We start from the raw sequence: 17,513 nt of genomic DNA on the forward strand, positions 1-17,513 counted from the left end.
GGGGTACTAGTAGATTGTAGACTAAACTGGAGTAACCAATGCCAGTCAGCTGCAGCAAAAGCTAATAAAGTCTTGGGGTGCATTAAAAGAGGTATAGGGGTGAGGGACGAGAACATTATCCTCCCACTATATAAGGCACTTGTCAGGCCTCACATGGAATACTGCACACAGTTCTGGTCACCGGAGCTTAGGAAAGAGGTTACAGTGCTGGAGGGGGTTCAAAGAAGGCCAACTAAACTTATACATGGAATGACGGGACTGGAATACCCAGAAATTGGGATTATTTACTCTAGAAAAAAGACGGCTAAGGGGTGATGGAATAACTATGTATAAATACATGAGGGGACAATACAAGGATCTCTCCCATGATCTGTTTATACCCAGGGCTGCAACGGTAATGAGAGGGCATCCGCTACGTCTAGAGGAAAGCAGGTTTCATCACCAACACAGAAAAGGGTTCTTTACTGTAAGAGCAGTTATACTGTGGAACTCTGCCTGAGGATGTGGTGATAGCAAAATCCATAGAGGAGTTTAAAAGGGGACTTTATGTCTTTCTGGAGTGGAAGGATATTACAGGATATAAATCTTAGGTTAATTGTTAATCCGGGTATACAGCAGGTAGGAACTATTAGGGGTTGATCCAGGGATTAGTCTGATTGAAATTAGGGAGTCTGGAAGGAATTTTTCCCCCGAAAGGGCTAATTGGCTCCTGCTCTTGGTTTTTTTGCCTTCCTCTGGATCAACAACACAGGAGGATAACAGGCTGGACTAGATGGACATTGCCTTCTTTCGGCCTTACATACTATGTATGTCACTAGCTACAGACCGATAACGCTCCTTTCGTTTCCCCGCAAGGTCTTTGCGTACATTCTACTCTCAAGGATACAACCACTCCTGACCTCCAAGCGGAGACCCCAGCAGTCAGGCTTCACGGTAGGCCACTCCACCATGGATACCATACTCACTCTTAGGCTCCTTTCAGATATACATAGAGAATTTAACAAACTGCTCCTCGACGCGTATGTCAATCTCAAGGCGGCGTTCGACTCGGTCGACAGAGAAGCCTTCTGGAAGGACCTGCATGGTATTGGCATCCCCACATCCCTTCTTAACCTACTAAAAGACATGCATCAGGGCACATTCGCCAAAGTCTGTATCAACAGCTCAACCTCTGCTAGTTTTAAGACCTCGTCTGTTATTCCACAAGTGCCATAGACTGGATTCTTCAGCGTATTGTCCAATGTAATGAGGTCCCTCTTCCGGAGTACCACTTCACCGACCTGGACTACGCTGATGGTGTTGCACTCTGGGATGTCGCATCCAATAATTTGAGACACTCATTGGAACAGTTCGATTTTTAGGCGTCCAATCTTGGGCTTCACATCTCCTGGCTAGAAAAACAAGCTGCAGAATCTAGGAGATGGCACAATTCCTTCGGACCTAAACGTAAACGGCCAGAGAGTTGACGCTGTCAGTGAGTTTGTGTACCTCTGAAGTGTTCAGCACACAGATAGGAGGGCGCTTCCAGATATCCTGCGGAGAATAGCGCTAGCAGCCTCGGCAACGAGGTTCCTGAATAAACTCTGGCAGAGGCAGAACATAACACTTAGGACTAAGATTTGATTTTACCAGACCTGCATAATGCCAATATTGTTGTACGGCTCAGAGACCTGGGCCTTGCTGTCACAAACCACTGAGCGTCTTTTCACATGCGATAGAAACGCCAGATTCTCTATGTCCATTGGTTTGACTTCATCAGAAACAGCAAGATACAGGCTTGCATGGGGCTTGAGTTAATTACAAAAACAATAGCAAGGAGACGACTTGCACTATTTGGTCATGTTGCATGCTTGTCTGAAGCTATCCCGGCCCAAGGTGCTCTAACCGCAGCAATTGCTAGGAAAAGCGAGAGACAACCCCCTGCCGAATAGCAGAGGCCTCCTGGTCATCCGCGGTGCTCGTGGGTGCAACAGATAGGCAACGGTACCTCCTCCGACAGCAACATTGAATGGAACAATGATCTTGGTTATGGTCATTCTAGATCAGAGCTACAGACCCTAGTCGTCCTAACTAACTAATATATCAGAAAACACCATGAATCACCCCATTTTAAAAACTGCAACCCTCAAAGTATTCAAAATGCATTTAGGAAGTTTATTAACCCTTTAGATATTTTACAGGAAGTAAAGAAAAATGTAACAGATATTAAAACCCTTCTAATTTTTTAACAGTTTTTTCAATTTCAAAACAATTTTCCCTACAACAAAATTTTGTATGCTTTTAGAAATTCCCCATATGTGGATGTAAACAGCTGTTTGGGCACGTGACAGGGCTCAGAATGAAAGGAACACTATTTGGCTTTTTTAAATGCAGATTTTGCCATGTTGTGTTTGCAGCCCCACTATGCCAGTACTTTTGAAACCCTCCAAGGACTAACCCCATTTTGGACACTAGAACCCTCATGAATTCATCAAGGCGAGCGTTTTGACCCCACAGGTATTTTGTGAATTGTTTTTAACATTTTGATTTGCAAAAATTCCAATTTTTCCAGTATTATTATTTTATTTTATTTTTTTCCCAGGAGCAAAAGCAAAAATAGCACCCTACGATGTGTTACCCAATTTCTCCCGATCACGGAAATACCCCATATGTGGATGTAAATTGCTGTTTGAGGACATGGCAGAGCTCAAAAGAGAATGTCCGGCATGTGGTTTTACGTATAAGCTGTGTGGAGTACTTCAGGGTAAATCATTAACTGGTGGTTCAACACAATAAGATTTAATTCCAGGAACATGCGATATGTTTGAAGTAATCAAACTACTAACGACCACTTGTCTTAATGTATGTGTGTGAGTGCTTCTCATGCTCCCCCCTGCTGATGTACTTGCTCCGCCCCCCCCCCCCCCCCCCAGTGGCGCCATCGAAGGTCATACAACAGTGATGGCGAACCTTTTAGAGACCGAGTGCCCAAACTGCAACCCAAAACCCACTTATTTATTGCCAAGTCCCAACATGTTCAGGGGCGGGGCTTATCACGATGTACGACTTTACCCCCATCGTTCTAAAAAGGACAGGGCCACTTCAAAATAGGCAATGTGCAGATTTTGACTGCTTTTTGGATGCAGGAATACTGCAGAATGTCCTTAGTAGAAATTACTGTGGAAAATCCTGCAGCATTTCCGCATTCAAAAAGCAGTCACAATCTGCACGCTGCCTATTTTGAAACAGCCCTCCCCATTTCTGCCATGTGTAAACATCCCCCGGGGTAACAGTGACAGCCCACAGTGGCCGCCAGGGTAACATTGACACCCCACAGCGGCCGCCAGGGTAACAGCGACACCCCACAGCGGCCCCCAGGGTAACAGCGACACCCCACAGCGGCCCCCAGGGTAACGGCGACACCCCACAGCGGCCCCCAGGGTAACGGCGACACCCCACAGCGGCCCCCAGGGTAACGGCGACACCCCACAGCGGCCCCCAGGGTAACGGCGACACCCCACAGCGGCCCCCAGGGTAACGGCGACACCCCACAGCGGCCCCCAGGGTAACGGCGACACCCCACAGCGGCCCCCAGGGTAACGGCGACACCCCACAGCGGCCCCCAGGGTAACGGCGACACCCCACAGCGGCCCCCAGGGTAACGGCGACACCCCACAGCGGCCCCCAGGGTAACGGCGACACCCCACAGCGGCCCCCAGGGTAACGGCGACACCCCACAGCGGCCCCCAAGGTAACAGCGACACCCCACAGCGGCCCCCAGGGTAACAGCGACACCCCACAGCGGCCCCCAGGGTAACAGCGACACCCCACAGCGGCCCCCAGGGTAACAGCGACATCCCATAGTGGCACACCCCCCCCCCCCCCCCACTCACAGTTGTGGTGCACTCTCCTCCTGCGCCTCAGCCTCTGCAACTCCCAGGGTCGGCGCTTTGTGCATGATGAAAAAAGTATTTTTTCATCGAACACAAAAAAACCCCAGTGGCTAAAAATAAGTTTTTTTTTAGATGCGGTAGTCCCCGTTGCAGCACGTGTCATCTGGCTGCAAAGAGAGACAGTTTTTTGAATAGTAAGGGCTCCAAAGAATATAAAATGAGCTACATTAATTGTGACACTATTAACGTGATATATATATATATAATTTTATGTACAAAGTGTAACGAGAGTTATATTGGTTGCACGACACGCAAGCTGAAAACCCGAACAGAGGAACATATAAGGTATTTAAAGAAGGGCATGGTTAATAGCTCAGGAGCAGCAAAACATTTTCTGGAGAAGCATGCAGGTAGTTTGGAAACTTTTTCTTTTTTTGGCACTGAAAGGTTTCTCAGTATGAAGAAAGGCATAGTCAATCAAGAACGAGTCTTTAAAAGAGTGGCATATTGGATACTAGCATTAGATACAAGGTATCCTAAAGGTATGAATTTTAAAACAGATCTTTTGTACATTTATTAATTGTGAATACATCTGTTTAATATATATATATTGTGAGACGGTGACCGGCAAGTTGCTGGTGGGCAGGTATGTGTCACCGAGGATGCTCTCCTACGCTGCCTTGGGGAGCGCTTGGTCAGATGCGTGCCACCGAGCAGCCTGGGCTCGGTGGAGGAAGCCGGCAGTTTAGTGTTAGTAGCATTAAGCCACTAACACGCTGTAGTATGTAAGTGGCTCCAAGCCACATAATCCGGGCCGGCTTTTCCTGGAGTGACCAAAGTGAAGGGTGGGATGGTCACTCCCACGTACCAGGTGGGGCTGGTACCAGGCCATAAAAAGCCTGGGCCTACAGGGCCAGGAAGAGAGCTGAGACCTTTGCAGGACTGAGAGTCCTGGCTGGCTGTGTGCAGGAGCTACGTGTTACCAAGTGTGTAGACAGGGACGCTACATGTATAGTAAGTGCTCAGACGAGCAGGATTTATGTTATGTATGCCTGATGTTAAGGCTGTATTTTGCTTTTGTTCGCTTGGAAATAAACCCAGGCAAAGCCTGGACTAAAGACTTTATCCTATGTGTCACTGTCTCTGACTGCTTATGCCCAGGTTGCTACCGATCCTAAACGCTAATCCCTCACTATATATATATATATATATATAATTTTTTTTTTATTATTTATTATATAATATACTAGCTGATATACCCGGCTTCGCCCGAGTTAATTTGGTACTGGTGTTTATCTGGTGTTCACACGGAAAATCTTATGAAGTCGTGGTTACTTTAGAGATACTGAGGAAAAACATATGTTCACCATTTTGCATAGTTCTCTGCGTTACCCAGGAAACACCACGTGGAGGCAACCATGCAACGTTTCTTTATATAAAATTACATCAGGAAGTGAGAGAATTAGATTACGCACATAAAATTTGGACACTAATTCTTTTGCGCTTAGAATGGAATAATCGAGTTGGGACCCATTAGCGTTTCCTATTTATGACATTATCAATGCTCATGCCAAATTTCCCGTTTCTATGACACCGGAAAGTGAAAAAATTACATTCCGCACGTAAAATTTTGATGCCAATTCTTTTGCGCTAGAATTGAATAATCGAATTGGGACCCATTAGCTTTTCCTATTTATGACATAATCAATGCTCGTGCCAAATTTCCCGTTTCTATGACACCGGAAAGTGAGAAAATTACATTCCGCACGTAAAATTTGGACGCTAATTCTTTTGCGCATAGAATTGAATAATGGATTTGGGACCCATTAGCTTTTCCTATTTATGACATAATCAATGCTCGTGCCAGATTTCACGTTTCTATGACACCAGAAAGTGAGAAAATTACATTCCGGACGTAAAATTTGAGCGCTAATTCTTTTGCGCATAGAATTGAATAATGGAGTTGGGACCCATTAGCTTTTCCTATTTATGACAATCAATGCTCATGCCAAATTTCCCGTTTCAATGACACCGGAAAGTGAAAAAATTACATTCCGCACGTAAAATTTCGACGCCAATTCTTTTGCGCTAGAATTGAATAATCGAGTTGGGACCCATTAGCGTTTCCTATTTATCACATAATCAATGCTCTTGCCAAATTTCATGTTTCTATGACACAGGAAAGTGAGAAAATTAGATTCCGTACGTAAAATTTGGACGCTAATTCTTTTGCGAATAGAATTGAATAATCGAGTTGGGACCCATTAACTTTTCATATTTGACACAATCAATGCTCGTGCCAAAGTTCATGTTTCTATCACATTTGGGAAATGAGAGATTTAGATTCTGTACGTAAAATTTGGACGCTAATTCTTTTGCGCATAGAATTGAATAATCGAGTTGGGACCCATTAGCTTTTCCTATTTATGACATAATCAATGCTCGTGCCAAATTTCCCGTTTCTATGACACCGGAAAGTGGGAAAATTACATTCCGTACTTAAAATTTGGACGCTAATTCTTTTGCGCATAGAATTGAATAATCGAGTTGGGACCCATTAGCTTTTTCTATTTATGACAATCAATGCTCCTGCCAAATTTCGAGTTTCTATAACATTGGGAAGTGAGAGACTTAGATTATGTACGTTAAATTTCGACGCCAATTCTTTTGCGCTAGAATTGAATATTCGAGTTGGGACCCAATTACTTTTCCTATTTTGGAGATAATCTATGCTCGTGCCAAAATTCATGTTTCTACGACATCGGGAAGTTGGAGAACTTTTGGCGAGTCAGTGAGTGAGTGAGGGCTTTCGTCTTTATATATATATATATATATATATATATATATATATATATATATAGATAATACCTTGTATGGATAAAATTGCCTACTGATCACTTTAACTATGGAATTATATTAAATTATAATAATGAATCTACTTTTGTTCATATGATATTTTATGCATTTAACTACAGTATATTAATTTGATCAAATATTTATTTTGATTGCTATGTATGATTAATTTGTCTTGAATAGCTAATAAGGTTTGTTCTGGTATGTCAGTTATTGCAGGAGGATACTGACCAGGAACGCCTAGTAATTAACCAGGGGTTAAACCACGGTTGTTTTTAATTGAATTCAGTTTGTTTAATTAAGGATAAGGTTTTTAAGGACTTTGAAATATTTGTTATTTAGAGGTGAGCAAGGTTCTAATAGAACCGAAACGCATACTCTATTATCTGTGAATTGCACATGTTTAAATAAATAAAGCAGGAAGAATTCTCACATAAGCCGTACTCCTGTCCGTGAAATTCAGTTGCTTGACAGGTGCATTATGTCGCCACCCCTTACTTCCAGTGGCAACATAATACACCAGTACCGAGGAGACGTCGGGGAAGGAGGATCCCAGCTGCACACTGTCACAGTGTGCGCTGGGAATGGCGCTGCTAGCAGCGCAGATGAGTGAATGTTGGCAGGGAAGCCACAGCTCCTCCCGGTATTCACAAGTGGTGAGCGGTCGATGGTGCGTGCCAGTAGGGAGGGCACTGCATGCCGCCTCTGGCATGCGTGCCATAGGTTCGCCACCACTGTCCTGCAACATATATAAATCAGAGTCTGACCAGCAGAAGAATAACACAGCTAGGGCTATTGAAAGGGGAGGACAAAAATAACACACTGAGAATACAACTAAGTCATTATTATCTCAGAAGACACAACTCAGCAGTCCTGACAGAAGACAAGAACCTACCACCACCACAGAGATCCAGTGCGCTAAATGACCTGTGGTGATATCACTGCTGTGGGAGGAGGCAAGCTGTGTGTGTGTTGTATGGGGTGTAGTAGAGCTGTGTGTGTGCATGTACCATGCAGCAGAGCTGTGTGGCAACACAACTCAGCAGTCCTGACAGAACACATTGACCTACTTCCTCCACAGAGATCCAGTGGGCTGAAGGATTTGCGGTGATGTCACTGCTGTGGGAGGAGCCAAGCTGTGTTTGTCTTTTGTGGTAATCAAGCTACTGTGAGTGTGATGTGCCACCAGAAACACTGCTACTATAATGTTCTAATAATTACTAGTCAAACTACTAAAGACCACTTGTCCGTTGTATGTGTGTGAGTGCTTCTCATGCTCTACCGCTGGTGACATCATTGCAGGTCCTACAACATATATAAAACACAGAGCCTGACCGACAGAAGAACAACAAAGTTAGGGCCCTTGGAAGGGGAGGACAAAAATAACAAAATGAGAATATAACTAAACCATTATCTCAGACACAAATCAGTGGTCCTGACTGAAGTCACCGACCTACCACCACCACAGAGATCCAGTGGGCTGAAGGACCTGCGGTGACGTCACTGCTGTGGGAGCAGCCATTGTGCAGTTTGTTAGAAAGTACTGTATACTGGATAAGCTGACAGCAGCTACCAGGACCTGTGATGACGTCATCTTCATGTGATCACCTGTGTGGGTGGAGTCAGGGATCACATGACCAGGAGCTGATCACTGTATCCAGGAGTCTGCTGAGCTGGTGATGTCTGGAAATCAGCATGGATGTACAACAGCTATGTGTGTAGGATGTGTGTGATTCAGGATGCATGTAGTAGAGCTGCATGTCTGATGTGTGGGGATCATAATGGATGTACCATGTAGCATAGCTGTGTGGTGCATTAGTAATTTCCTAATAATTACTAGTCTTATGTACAGACCAGATTGTGTGGGGCACATCTCACTAGGAATGTGTTGCCCCAGCAGTATACGTGTGCCCCCACTTCCAAAAGTACTGGGCTTATGACCCTTACTGGTCCTCATAAATTAGGGCCTTGATGATCCCCACCTCGAATTCAAGAAAGGTGCCCCTCTGGCCTGCCTATCCATACAGCACATAGGTATTATACCATGCCACCTGTATGATGTGCACAGCCATTTTTTTTATACCACAACATTCTTTTCCGAATGGCATTGTACAGCCTGAGTACTTGATCGGACAGGGTAGTCCTACTCAGTGATTGTATTAGTGTTAACTGTCAATCACTGATAAGGACCACCCACTTGAACTCTTAAGCCCCAAAATAGCAGCATTTTACAGTAATAATTAGTGATGAGTGCATATACACAGTTAACTGTCGATCACTAATAGGACCGCCCACTGGACTCCAGCTTAAAATTAGTTTTAGATTCAATATTAAAGGGGTTCGGACATTAAAAAAAAAAAAAAAAATTTACTCACCTTGCCTGGCCAGGACCGATCGCCAGGCATGTCCCCTCCAGCCAGCATCTTCTTCTGTGGCTTGTAGAAGCAGAACAGGAACAGTCAAAATGATCGCTTCCTGCTCTGCTCCGTTCGTCAGCCACTTCTGAGGTGAACGGACGGGCCGCCCACAGCAAGCACGTCACAAGCACTGCTTGCTGTGGGCAGCCCGTCTGTCCTGGCTGAACTACGAGATTCTGCGCGTGCGCAGTGGAGACGCAGCCTGTCCTGACTCCTGTCAGAGGGCACCTCTCCACTGCGCATGCGCGCAATCCCGGAGCGGCGCGGCTCGTGGAGGAAGAGGAAGAACAGATCCTGCTGGGAGATGACCCCCCCGGATGACAACAACTGAAGACAAGGTAAGTATTATGTTTTTATGCTTTAACCCCTTCCCGCTCCTGGACGTACCTGGTACGTCATGGCAGCCTGGTACTTCCCGCAACATGACGTACCTGGTACGTCCTGGAGATAGCACGGGATCACATAAGATCCCGCGCTATCCCGCAGCGGGAGCCGGCTGTCAGTCACAGCCGGCGTCCCGCTCCAACAGCGGGGGGGCATCGGAGATGCGCCCGCCGCTGTTAACCCCTTCCCTGCCGCGATCTAAGTAGATCGCGGCAGGGAAAGAGTTCACAGAGGGATCGCGATCCCTGTGTGTCTCCGGCCGGAACTCGCGATGTTATCGCGAGAGCCCGGCCTGTCACCATGGCAACAGGACGCCAGACACTGGCGTCCTGTATTGCCTGTGCCTATAATCGCTGTACAAGCGATAAGGCATGGGAGAGCAGTAGCTCTGCCATGCCTTATGACAGCGATCATAGGCACAGTGATGTAAGTCCCTCAGAGGGACTCAAATAGTATAAAAAAAGAAAAGAAAAGTGTAAAAAAAAGAAAAATGTAAAAAAAAAAATGTAAAAAACCCCTTTTTTATGCTTTTTCTAATATTAGCATAAAAAAAGGGAAAAAAAACTAAAACCCCACATATTGGATATTGACGCGTCCGTAACGACGTGTACAAAAAGTTGAACACGCTTTTTATTTTGTAAGACAAAAAGCGTAAAAAAAAACGCTAAAAAACAGAGGCAAAATGCTAATTTTTAGCATTTTGCCTCACAAAAAATGCAATAAAAGTGATCAAAAAAGCCGTACATTTCCCAAAATGGTACCAATAAAAACTACAGCTCGTCTCGCAAAAAATAAGCCCTTAAAGAGCTCCGTACATAGAAAAATAAAAAAGTTACATGACTTTGAATGCAGCTATAGAGAAAAAAAAAGATTTCCAAAAAAAGGGGGTTTTATTGCAAAAAAGTGTAAAAACCTAAAAAAAATATAACAATTTTGGTATCGTTGTTACCATACCGACCCGCAGAAAAAATTTAGTGTGTCATTTATGCTGCATGATTAACGCTGTAAAAAAAAATAAAAAATCTATGGCAGAATTGATGCGTTTTCTCTCCCTGTTATCATTAAAAAAAAAAAAAAAAATAATTTTACGATATTGTCTATATACCCAAAAGTGGCACCGATAAAAACTACAGATCGCCACGCAAAAAACAAGCCCTTATACGGCCGCGTCCACGGAAAAATAAAAAAGTTATGGCTTTTGAAAAATGGAGATGGAAAAATACCAAAAAAAATCGCTTGGTCCTCAACGCCAAAATAGGCCGTGTCATTAAGGGGTTAACAGCCATTAAATCGTGGGTTCCCTGTGCCCATTAGGCCGACCAGGGAACAATGGCTGTTAAAGCATAAAAACATTATTCATGTCAGAACCCCTTTAAATGTCAAATTATATTGAATCTTACCTTACTAATTATATATCGATCCGCTCAGCTCCTCCTGCTCTATAACACGCTGCTTGCAGGTTGGACTGCATTTAACATGTTAGTTTCCCTTTAACCCCTTAGTGACGGCCCCATCGGGATTCTACGTCCTGCCTGAGTGGGCTTTAATACTAGAGGACGGAGAATTATGCGTCCTCTTAGGATTAATGCCCCTCAGGCTCTGGACGTGACAGCTCCATGCTGTCGGTGCCCGCAGGTAGCCGACAGCATGGAGCTGTCATCCCGGGCTGCGGGCAGTCGTCCCCCCCCCCCCCCCCCCCCGGCAATGCGATCGTGCTATCCAATGGATAGCGCCGATCGCAATAAAGTAAATAAAAAGTTTTTTAAAAAATGGACTTTCAGCTCCCCTCATGGATCGCAACCATGAGGGGGTGCTCAAACTACTCACCTCGGTTCCCGGCGATGTCCCCGGCCCCCCGCCGTATTCTGCGCATGCGCGCCAGGAGAAAAATGGCGGCGCATGCGCAGAAGCCATCACAGCCCGTGAAATTTAAAATTTCCCGTCTCCCGGCCGAGAGACAGGCAATGCCACCGGGGACCACGGTGGCCGGTCCCCGGACCCGTGATCACCGTTTACCGGTGGTAAACGGCGATCATGAAAAGGTTCAAAAAAGTTAAAAAAAAGAAAAGTTTCACCTCCCCTCATGGATACGATCCTTGAGGGGAGGTGAAAATACTCACAACTGTCCTCCGAGATGTCCCACGGCGATCTGCCATTGCAGCAGGCTTCTGCGCATGCGCGCCAAAGAAAAATGGCGGTGCATGCGCAAAAGCCCGAATCGCCCGGGAGATTTAGAATCTCCTGGCGCCCAGCTATCTACAGATAGTCGGGCGCCAATAGATGTCAGCGGGGACCGCAGAAATAGCGGATAACGGATAGCGGCAATCAGAGAAAAGTTTTCAAAAAGTATAAAATTGTAAAGTTTCATCTCCCCTCATGGATCGGATCCGTGAGGGGAGATGAAAATAGTCCCCAAAAGTCCCCAAAGCCCCCAAAAGTGCCAAAAATAACGGCAGAACTGCGCATGCGCAGTAGAGTCTAATGCCAAAGTTGCCTTTGGCATAGTAACTTGGAGGGACCAAAGTGAATGGTCCCTGCTGACATGGGTGGCTGTGCTACACCTATCACAGCTATCCATGTCATTTGTTTAATAAATATCAGACACGGTTAGTCCAGCGTATCTCTCTCCTGTCGCTGAGAGATAGCAGCGTAAAACCGTGTCCAATATAGACAGTGAAAAAAACAGGAAAAAAACCCACCGTCATCCCATAATCACCGCCCCTCGTACCCTTATTACCCCGCTATACCCACGTCCGTTTTTTTTTTTTTAATTTTGGGGGGGGAAATTACGTTTTTTTTTTTAAATTTTGTCTACCTCATCACCCTGTCTTTGCCGCCCCTCCGTTTTTTTTCGGGAGTTATATTATTTTATTTTCATTTTTTCTACATCCATTTAAAAAAATTCTAAAATGGATCGTAGGTGCTACAGCGCTGAGCAAGCGTACGCGCTGCTCTTCACTTCAAGTTCCGGTAGCGATGCTACCAGTGAGTCGGAAGAGGAGGTTTTTTTTAATAGCGACGACTCAGCCTCTAGCGCTATGGAGGCTGAGGAAGTTGTTGGGGCAGCAGGGCCAAGTATTGCAGCGCCTGCCACTGCATGGAGTTCCGCAGATATATTTTTGCCCCGCATCCCCGCCACGCCTGGCATCAATGCGGAGGTCGCAAATTTTACCCCATTTGATTTTTTAAATTTATTTATTACTGATGCTGTCCTGAAGCTTATTGTCCGGCAGACGAACACCTATGCCGGATAGTACATTACCGCGCACCCCACGTCGGTATATTCCAGGATGTGGACCCCCATTAATATCCTACGACTAAAAAATTTCCCGGGAATTAACATTTTAATGGGACTCGTTAAAAAATCATCTATACGGTCCTATTGGTCCGCGCTAGTGCCGTTCACGTGACACCTGTGTTTGCGTCTGTAATGCCGCGCCAGCAGTTTGAAAAGACCATGCGATTTTTCCACCTCGCCGATAACACACAAATTCCCCCCAGAAATGACCCGGCGTACGATCGCTTGTCCAAGTTGAGGCCCCTTATTATTTTATCAAAAGATTTTTTTAAAAACATTTATACCCCAAAGAAAAATTTGGCGGTGGACAAGTCTCTTATGAGTTTTAAAGGCCCTCTATCCTTTCGCCAATTCATTCCATCGAAACGCGCTAGATATGGCGTCAAACTTTATAAAATTTGTGAAAGCGCGACCGGATATACATCCGATTTTTTTTATTTATTAGGGCAGAGACCGCCACCTAAATCCCCCCAATTGTCCTGAAAATATCGGCATAAGTGGAAAGAAAAACCGTGTGGGAGCTTGTGGGCCCATTTTTAAATAAAGGGTACCACATTTACACGGACAATTATACCAGCATCCCCCTTTAAAAGGCCTTACATGACGCAGACACAGGTGCCTGCGGACCGGTGCACAAAAATAGGGTGGGATTCCCACAATCCCTGGCGTCCAGACACGTAGACAAAGGAGCGTCTTACACGCTGGCAAACGACCCCTTATTAGTAGAGATGAGCTAGCACCAAAATGCTCGGGTGCTCGTTACTCGGGACGAACTTTTCGCGATGCTCGAGGGTTCGTTTCGAGTAACGAACCCCATTGAAGTCAATGGGCGACCCGAGCATTTTTGTATTTCGCCGATGCTCGCTAAGGTTTCCTTGTGTGAAACTCTGGGCAATTCAAGAAAGTGATGGGAACGACACAGCAACGGATAGGGCAGGCGAGGGGCTACATGTTGGGCTGCATCTCAAGTTCACAGGTCCCACTATTAAGCCACAATAGCGGCAAGAGTGGGCCCCCCCCCTCCCAAAAACTTTTACTTCTGAAAAGGCCTCATTAGCATGGCATACCTTTGCTAAGCACCACACTACCTCCAACAAAGCACAATCGCTGCCTGCATGACACTCCACTGCCACTTCTCCTGGGTTACATGCTGCCCAACCGCCCCCCCCTCCTCCCCACAGCGCACACCAAAGTGTCCCTGCGCAGCCTTCAGCTGCCCTCATGCCACACCACCCTCATGTCTATTTAGAAGTGCGTCTGCCATGAGGAGGAACCGCAGGCACACACTGCAGAGGGTTGGCACGGCTAGGCAGCGACCCTCTTTAAAAGGGGCGGGGCGATAGCCCACAATGCTGTACAGAAGCAATGAGAAATAGAATCCTGTGCCACCGCCATCAGGAGCTGCACACGTGGGCATAGCAATGGGGAACCTATGTGCCACACACTATTCATTCTGTCAAGGTGTCTCTGCATGCCCCAGTCAGACCGGGCTTTTTAATTCATAGACACAGGCAGGTACAACTCCCTATTGTGAAGTCCCTGTCGACCGACAGCATGGGTGGCTCCCTGGAACCCACTGGCGATACATAAAAATATCCCATTGCATTGCCCAACACAGCTGAGGTAGTACTGTCGTGCTTAATGCAGGTGGGCTTCGGCCCACACTGCATGCCCCAGTCAGACTGGGGTTCTTTACAAGTGGAAACAGATGCATTTATAATTCCCTGTGGACCCACAGCATGGGTGGGTGCCAGGAAGCCACCGGCGGTACATAGAAATATCCTATTGCATTGCCCAACACAGCTGAGGTAGTAATGTCGTGCTTAATGCAGGTGGGCTTCGGCCCACACTGCATGCCCCAGTCTGACTGGGGTTCTTTAGATGTGGTTTCAGATGCATTTATAATTCTCTGTGGACCCACAGCATGGGTGGGTGCCAGGAAGCCACCGGCGGTACATAAATATATCCCATTGCATTGCCCAACACAGCGGATGTAACGTCAGCTGTAATCCAGGTGGGCTAAAAATTCATTTGATTACACTGTAGGCGAGGGCCCACAAAAATTGCTGTATCAACAGTACTAATGTACATCAGAAAAATTGGCCATGGCCAACCAAGAGGGCAGGTGAAACCCATTAATCGCTTTGGTTAATGTGGCTTAAGTGGTAACTAGGCCTGGAGGCAGCCCAGTTTAACGAAAAATTGGTTGAAGTTAAAGTTTCAACGCTTTTAAGAGCATTGAAACGTATAAAAATTGTTTAGAAAAATTATATGAGTGAGCCTTGTGGCCCTAAGAAAAATTGCCAGTTCGGCATGATTACGTGAGGTTTCAGGAGGAGGAGCAGGAGGAGGAGGAATATTATACACAGATTGATGAAGCAGAAATGTCCCCGTTTTGGATGGTGAGAGAGAACGATGCTTCCATCCGCGGGTGCAGCCTACGTATTGCTTAGGTATCGCTGCTGTCCGCTGTTGGAGAAGAGAAGTCTGGGGAAATCCAGGCTTTGTTCATCTTGATGAGTGTAAGCCTGTCGGCACTGTCGGTTGACAGGTGGGTACGCTTATCCGTGATGATTCCCCCAGCCACACTAAACACACTCTCTGACAAGACGCTAGCCGCAGGACAAGCAAGCACCTCCAGGGCATACAGCGCGAGTTCAGGCCACGTGTCCAGCTTCGACACCCAGTAGTTGTAGATGGCAGAGGCGTCACCGAGGACGGTCGTGCGATGGGCTACGTACTCCCTCACCATCCTTTTACAGTGCTCCCGCCGACTCAGCCTTGACTGGGGAGCGGTGACACAGTCTTGCTGGGGAGCCATAAAGCTGGCAAAGGCCTTGGAGAATGTTCCCCTGCCTGCGCTGTACATGCTGCCTGATCTCTGCGCCTCCCCTGCTACCTGGCCCTCGGAACTGCGCCTTCTGCCACTAGCGCTGTCGGATGGGAAGTTTACCATCAGTTTGTCCACCAGCGCCCTGTGGTATAGCATCATTCTCGAACCCCTTTCCTCTTCGGGAATGAGAGTGCAAAGGCTCTCCTTATACCGTGGGTCGAGCAGTGTGTACACCCAGTAATCCGTAGTGGCCAGAATGCGTGTAACGCGAGGGTCACGAGAAAGGCATCCTAACATGAAGTCAGCCATGTGTGCCAGGGTACCTGTACGCAACATATGGCTGTCTTCACTAGGAAGATCACTTTCAGGATCCTCCTCCTCCTCCTCCTCTTCCTCCTCCTCAGGCCATACACGCTGAAAGGATGACAGGCAAGCAACATGGGTACCGTCAGCAGTGGGCCAAGATGTCTCTTCCCCCTCCTCCTCATCTTCTTCCTCCTCCTCCTCCTCACCGCGCTGAGATATAGACAGGAGGGTGCTCTGACTATCCAGCGACATACTGTCTTCCCCGGGCTCTGTTTCCGAGCGCAAAGCGTCTGCCTTTATGCTTTGCAGGGAACTTCTGAAGATGCATAGCAGAGGAATGGTGACGCTAATGATTGCAGCATCGCCGCTCACCACCTGGGTAGACTCCTCAAATTTTCCAAGGACCTGGCAGATGGCTGCCAACCAGGGCCACTCTTCTGTAAATAATTGAGGAGGCTGACTCCCACTGCGCCGCGCAAGTTGGAGTTGGTATTCCACTATAGCTCTACGCTGCTCATAGAGTCTGGCCAACATGTGGAGCGTAGAGTTCCACTGTGTGGGCACGTCGCACAGCAGTCGGTGCACTGGCAGATTAAACCGATGTTGCAGGGTCCGCAGGGTGGCAGCGTGCGTGTGGGATTTGCGGAAATGTGCGCAGAGCTGGCGCACCTTTCCGAGCAGGTATGACAAGTGGGGGTAGCTTTTCAGAAAGCGCTGAACCACCAAATTAAAGACATGGGCCAGGCATGGCACGTGCGTGAGGCTGCCGAGCTGCAGAGCCGCCACCAGCTTACGGCCGTTGTCACACACGACCATGCCCGGTTGGAGGCTCAGCGGCGCAAGCCAGTGGTCGGTCTGCTCTGTCAGACCCTGCAGCAGTTCGTGGGCCGTGTGCCTCTTCTCTCCTAAGCTGAGTAGTTTCAGCACGGCCTGCTGACGCTTGCCCAACGCTGTGCTGCCACGCCGCGTGACACCGACTGCTGGCGACGTGCTGCTGACACATCTTGATTGCGAGACAGAGGTTGCGTTGGAGGAGGAGGAGGAGGAAGGTGCTTTAGTGGAGGAAGCATACACCGCCGCAGATACCACCACCGAGCTGTGGCCCGCAATTCTGGGGGTGGGTAGGACGTGAGCGGTCCCAGGCTCTGACTCTGTCCCAGCCTCCACTAAATTCACCCAATGTGCCGTCAGGGAGATATAGTGGCCCTGCCCGCCTGTGCTTGTCCACGTGTCCGTTGTTAAGTGGACCTTGGCAGTAACTGCATTGGTGAGGGCGCGTACAATGTTGCGGGAGACGTGGTCGTGCAGGCCTGGGACGGCACATCGGGAAAAGTAGTGGCGACTGGGAACCGAGTAGCGCGGGGCAGCCACCGCCATCATGCTTTTGAAAGCCTCCGTTTCCACAAGCCTATACGGCAGCATCTCTAGGCTGATCAATTTTGCAATGTGCACGGTTAACGCTTGAGCGTGCGGGTGCGTGGCGTCGTACTTGCGCTTGCGCTCAAACAGTGGCACTAGCGACGTCTGGACGCTACGCTGAGAGACATTGC

Source organism: Eleutherodactylus coqui, chromosome 2, assembly GCF_035609145.1.
Source record: "Eleutherodactylus coqui strain aEleCoq1 chromosome 2, aEleCoq1.hap1, whole genome shotgun sequence".
NCBI classification, from domain to species: Eukaryota; Metazoa; Chordata; class Amphibia; order Anura; family Eleutherodactylidae; genus Eleutherodactylus; species Eleutherodactylus coqui.